This window comes from Ceratotherium simum, chromosome 1 (genome assembly GCF_057802395.1).
Source record: "Ceratotherium simum simum isolate JZ-2026a chromosome 1, ASM5780239v1, whole genome shotgun sequence".
Taxonomy (NCBI): Eukaryota; Metazoa; Chordata; class Mammalia; order Perissodactyla; family Rhinocerotidae; genus Ceratotherium; species Ceratotherium simum.
In genome coordinates this window covers 96,345,806-96,351,838 of record NC_141900.1, presented here as the reverse complement: position 1 = coordinate 96,351,838, position 6,033 = coordinate 96,345,806, and positions in this window count along the sequence as shown.

Genomic DNA, 6,033 nt, shown 5'->3' with positions numbered 1-6,033 from the left:
GAGCACAGCTTATCCTTATTTCCATTCTAATTAAAGAAAGCTCCAGTAACTCTTTGAGCAATTAAATCCAATTTATGTGTAGAACTCTTCTGGATATCCCATACAGTCTCCCTGAACCCACGTGTTACAAAAGACTAGTGAGATAGTTGGACTCCTTTAATTTGGCATGGTTTTAAAAATACCCATTAGCCAATTTGGGAACAAGTTCATTATCAGGAAGAAATTATTATCACTCTTTTACATCTATCATCTAGAAATATCACCCTCTCCTCTCTTCCACTCCCCACCTACCCAATGGCTAACGGCAGTTAATTAGAATTCAGCATCACCTGGCTATCATAATGATCCTTAAACAGCCTCTGACATATCTTGGCTGGAGTTCATCTCCCTAATAGAGACACACTGCAGATCTTTGCCAGACACACCTGCCCTGATTCAGGCATCCACACACCCCCGCCTACCCCCAGGTATTAGCAGTTAAAGCTTTTAGAGAATGAGACAAAGTTTTAAATAAACTGACAAAAGAAAGGCTAGAAAGATCAGCACCACATAGAAGCAGATATATATCACTTGCAAATGGCAATTACTTTGGCCCCAAATGTCTTATTTTGTAAAATATGTTTTCTTACTGTTTAAATATCTTTAAATACATTATTCAGTTTCTTTCTCAGAGAGCCCCCACGGGAAGGGTAAAAAATTCCTTGAAGAAAATAAAAAGCTGCCAGTATCACTTTATAGGAGAACCCATGTGAAGGCAGTCCATGAAAAAGGGAAATGATATACATGAGCCCTTCAATATCTGCAGGGGAGACTCTAGAGGTACTGGACAGGAGGGATTATTTACATAAATGTGGGCCCCAAGACAGAGAGGTGCTGAGGATGTTTGATCTTGCCTGAAACAAGTTGTTTCTCTTCTCTTGATAGTCTTTGGTTACCCACTGCCTGTCACCCCTCTTCCATTTTCTCTCTCTTCACCAATCCCTCCACCCCTTTCTCCTCTTTCACTTTTTTCCCATTTCCAACTGAACTCACAAGGAGGTTAATCCAAATACAAAACTAACTGAGGGGATGTGAAAGTATTTTTTCAGCTAAGAGTCTTCTGCCCCAGCTTTCTGTAGGTGCACACACCACCCAATACTTCCCTCGCCCTCCTCTCTCCCCTCCTGCCCACACGAACTTTCCCAAATCATTCAATAGGGGATAAGATACTACTCATAGCCTGCAGTAGCTCCCTATTTACCTCTATCAGAGGTTCCGCATCCCACAGGGGCCAATGACAATAGTCATCCACAGGGAAAGGAGGACTCAGAGGTTACCAATAAAGAAATTACTATTAACTGAGTTTCTGGGCTTGGGAGTGAGTTTCTTGTTCACAAATCAGGAGGCCATGTGATATAACTCCTTTGCTACAGCCTTGGTGTTGATCAGTTTCCCCTCACAGGCTTTGGCTAGCCATTCTCACCTCTCCAGGCCAGCTGGAGGCTGGCTCTGCTCTCAAGCAGTCTCCGGGACTAACCGGAGACACTCTGAGTGTATCACGGACCTGCAAGTAGGGCACAGGGGCTGGTTTATTGGGTGTCACCCTGGCAGAACAGGTTGTTTTTTACCATCAGCCCTGCCTTTTCTCTCGGCCTTGCTAGAACCCCAAATCACCATTATTTATGACTACACTGTTTGCCTAGGGAGGCAACTGTGCTGTCATGATAGTTTAGATCTCATGTTATCAGCGGTGGTTCTATTAGAAACTTGCACCGTTCACCTTCCATGTATTGTCACTCAGCGGATGATTGTGGCTAAGGCTTGCAGAATCAAAAAAGGTATAATAACAAGTACAAAAGAGATACTCCCAATTTGGAAAATGGAATAAAGATAATTGGGCAGTTGCTGACCTCAATGGCCCGAGGGGCTCTCTGGAGGCGCACGTTTTGCCTCTGGCCCACAGCCTCACTGTTTTTGGTGTCACGCTTTACTCTTTTTTCTTAGTTTCTTCACATTATGAAAAATCCCCTCTTTGCTTCAGTGCATGTTAACACCTCAGGCATCCATCCCAGACAAAAAGCATCACATCGTAGTTGAGATGAGGTGTCAGAAGGGGAACCCATGTAATCTGTGGCAGTAAGAGGAGAAGGGAGGCGATTTTTCCCTTCATGCCTGAGATATATTGGGTGTTCCATAAATTGTTTTTGAATGGACTTGGGGAAATAAAATTAATATATCTCAACTTTGTGTAAAATAGTCAGTATTTGACTTTTTAAAACTTTTAATATTTTTCTTATTGTAGCAGGGGTTGCTACAGTGGGGGAAAGCCACGTTCCCAGGAGTAAGATGTGCAAGCAGGAAGCCAGCTTCACATCCCAGGGCTGAGTTCCCTAACCCATGTGGTTAGGGGAAGCTCTCCTCTTGCCGACACTGCTGAGCAATGAGGAAGCTCCTAGACTGAGAGCTCTGCTCTGACCAAACCCTAGTTCTGAGGCCTTCAAAATACTGATGGGAAGAACAGAAGCAGGAAAATCTAACTATTCAAATCGGTTTTGCAAGAGGTGGAAACTTGTATTCACCTTCAGAGTAGACTGTTCCTTTGCAAAAATAAAGCTAAGGCCACAGAAAATGAGATATTTGTTTGAGAGTCTGTCACTTCTAGGAAGGACATGCTGGCCTAATTGTCCCCTCAGTCAGGAAAATCATAAAAAAATGCTTGAACAAGCCAAAGCGAAGCTCTCCCACATTATTTATTGAAGACTGAATTAAGACCGAGTCATTCCAGACTCTGAAAAAATACCGATGTTGGATTATGGTATATTTGATGGGACTGCCCCATTGGCAACCATTAGAAGGTCTGGTTTCCCAAGCAAGAAATGGACGTTTTTACTGTCAGGCTTTCTGGGAAGCTGGCAGATTCTGGGACAGGAAGTGAAGACTTGAAGAGGGTTAGGATGAAAGTGATTCTCTGGTCCTCCAGATTGTTGGACCTGGACGCTTAAGTCCAAGAGACAAACTTCAGGGAACTCCAGGGTGGTGGAGAAGAAAAGTTGGCTTTTATCACCAGAATGTGCCCTGCAGAGGCAACAGTGCAGCAATCAGGGTTCTCAGACCAGGGCCTGTGGGCCTGTCAACATGTGGAGGAATCTGAGAGCACCAGGCAATATCTCTAAAGTCCTCGCCCACTTCAACCCCATATACTTCCTTGTCCTTATCTTGCTCAGTCTCTCATCACAACCAGAAGTGTGGCTTCAATCCTGCAGGGGAAAGTTTATGGTAACTTAAAGAAAAGCAGAATATGTTCATCACCAGCATATATTCTCCAGCTCCCTGGACAAATCCATCAGCAGCGGTGACAGTGAGCAGATGCAGATTGGTGCAGCTGCCCTGGGCGTGGACCATTGCAGCAGGGGTCTCAGGTGCTCCTGACTCCTAACAGTGCTCTTCCTGTGACAAGGGCAGTCAGCCAAGCCAGGAGCCTTAAAGGGGACTGTCTCTTGATCTCCTCCCCTTGCTGAGAGGGAGTACACAGAAGCAGACACCTGTCAGTTGCAGTGAATCTAGTGATAACTATATAAATCATTAACACTACTTTATATTTGGCCACCATGTTGCTCCTTTCAAAGTACTTGTACATCTGTATCTACTGAGCAGTACTGCCCGCAAAACAGAATTCCAGGGAAAGACTGTGGGCCACGTAAGGTAAAGCCTGGAGGTCACTTTAAAGCCTTGGAGTCTATCATTAACGCTTTTCTTCTTCTTGTTTTGCTTTTTCTTGTGGAAATGTTCAAACATACCAAAAGTAGAAAAAAATATAGTATAATGAGTCCCAGTATACCAATACCTAGCTTCAAAAATTATGGGCAGTTTTACAATCTTGTATGTGCAACTTTGTTGGGGTGGGTGCTGGGGTATTTTAAAGTAAATCACTAATAACATGTCCTTTCAGCCATGAATACTTCAGTGTCGTTAGTAAAAATCCTTAATCTATTAATTTGAAATCTATTATAAATCTATGTACTGAATAAATCATATTCTAATGAATGCTTCTCTTGCCAAAGTTTCCCATTTGCTAGAACTACAGGATATTCATCAAAATAGCTGTTATAACAGAGACACTTGTGCACTCACAAGACACAGTATTCTTCTTAGAACAGGAACAGAGTTCTAACTGGACATCCAATAATTTAGAGATTGCTGATGTACTGCCCATACTTTAAGGAGCAGATTTTTTAAAACTATGGTATAGACTCATTAGTCTGGTCTTTTCTCTATTAGCCATGGTTGGGAGAATTTATATGGGATTTGGCCATTCCCTGATTCTCTAAAATTAGAGCAGGTGATAGGTTGTCTGTATGACCTAGTCCAAGGCCAGCCCTGCAGCCTCAGAGATGAGATTTCTTCTCTGTTTCTCTCTCTCTCTCTCTCACACACACACTGCTTTAATGGGAAGAAATTAGTAGGGATGGAAAAGACTCATTCTAAGAGCTGGGTCTGTTGTGCCTCAATCTTGACATCTCTCTCTGCTCCAAGGGGTGGGCTCTGGAAGTCACTAGTAATTTGGTCAAACATCAGCCACTTCTTCATACTTCTGATCCAATTACAAGATCCCCACATTGAAATTTTACCTTCATAAAACAAAACAAAGCAAACTTTTAATGATTTTTTGAAGTATGATAAAGAAGAATTAAAGTTCTTCCACTGAAAGTAACCACCAGAAATTCTAAAGACAGAAACTGTCAAAAGTGGTTGTCTCTAAGGAGAGAGAGTGGGGCTGGGGGTTGGAGGAGAAGAAATTGCTGCTCATTATACATCCTGCATGCAATTTGATTATTTAATCTTTGCCATGGATATTTACTTATTAAAATGTTTAAAATAATGTCTAAAAATCAAGTAAATGAATATATATACATATATATTTTTTAAACGGTCCATAAAGTACTTGAATCACTTTGCTCACTCCTCTTCATCTCCTGACCTCTAACCTCTGGAGGTCCCTGGGCTCAGTCCCCCAGACTTTTCTCTGTGTACACTCCCTTCCTCGGAATATTGTCCAGCCCATAGCTTTAAACGCTGTCTGTAAGCTAGTGACCTCTGAATTTATATCTGCATCACAGACCTGTCTCTTGAACTTCAGATTTGCAGCAGCCCAGTCAAATCTCCCTTTGGATGTCTAATAGGCATCTCAGTCTTAACATGTGCGAAACCAAACTCCTGATCTTTCCTATCAAACGCACTCCTCCTGCAATTTTTTCATTTCTTGGTAAATGAAAACATGCCAAAAATCTGTGAGTAATCATTGTCTACTCTCTTTCTCTGCAACCCTGCATCCAATCTATGAGAAATCCTTTCAGTTCTGTTATTGCCTCCCACCTGGAGGCAAGAGCCGCCACCTAAGGGCATCCCCTGCCTTCACGCAGGCCTTACTGCAGCTTATCCTCCACCCAGTGGCCAAGGGGATCCTTTTAAAGGATCCTCCAGGGCCTCCCATTTCACCCACAACCTGACTCCTGATTCCCCCTCACACATTCTGCTCTAGTCTCTTCACTGTTCCTCCAGATGCCAAAATCCTGCCTCATATTTCTCACTGACCCTATCACCTCCAGGTGTCTGCTCAAAGGTCCTTTATCAGAGAGATCTTCCCCAACAACTTCAGATAGTACCATCACTCATTTTCTGGTCCCTTACCCTGTTTCATGTTTTTTCACACTTATCACTACATCATGTATTATATATTTAATGGCTCATTTTTAAAATTGTCTATCTCCCTTATCCCACCCCCCAATAGAATCTAAATTCCATGAGGACAGGGACTTAAGTCTTGTTTCATGCTCTATTTCCATCACCTGGAACAGGGCTTGCCACACAGTCGGTGCTGTGAATCTGGCAGCATGCATGCTGCTATGCTTTCCGTCTGTCCTCATGATGGACCCTGCAGAATGCATGCCTTTTACGAGGTTTCCAATTTTTAATTTTCAACTGTAGTGCAAATTTCAGAGGCCCAAAAGGGAGGGATGTGTTGACTTTAAATAACTTAGTAATTTTGAATATACA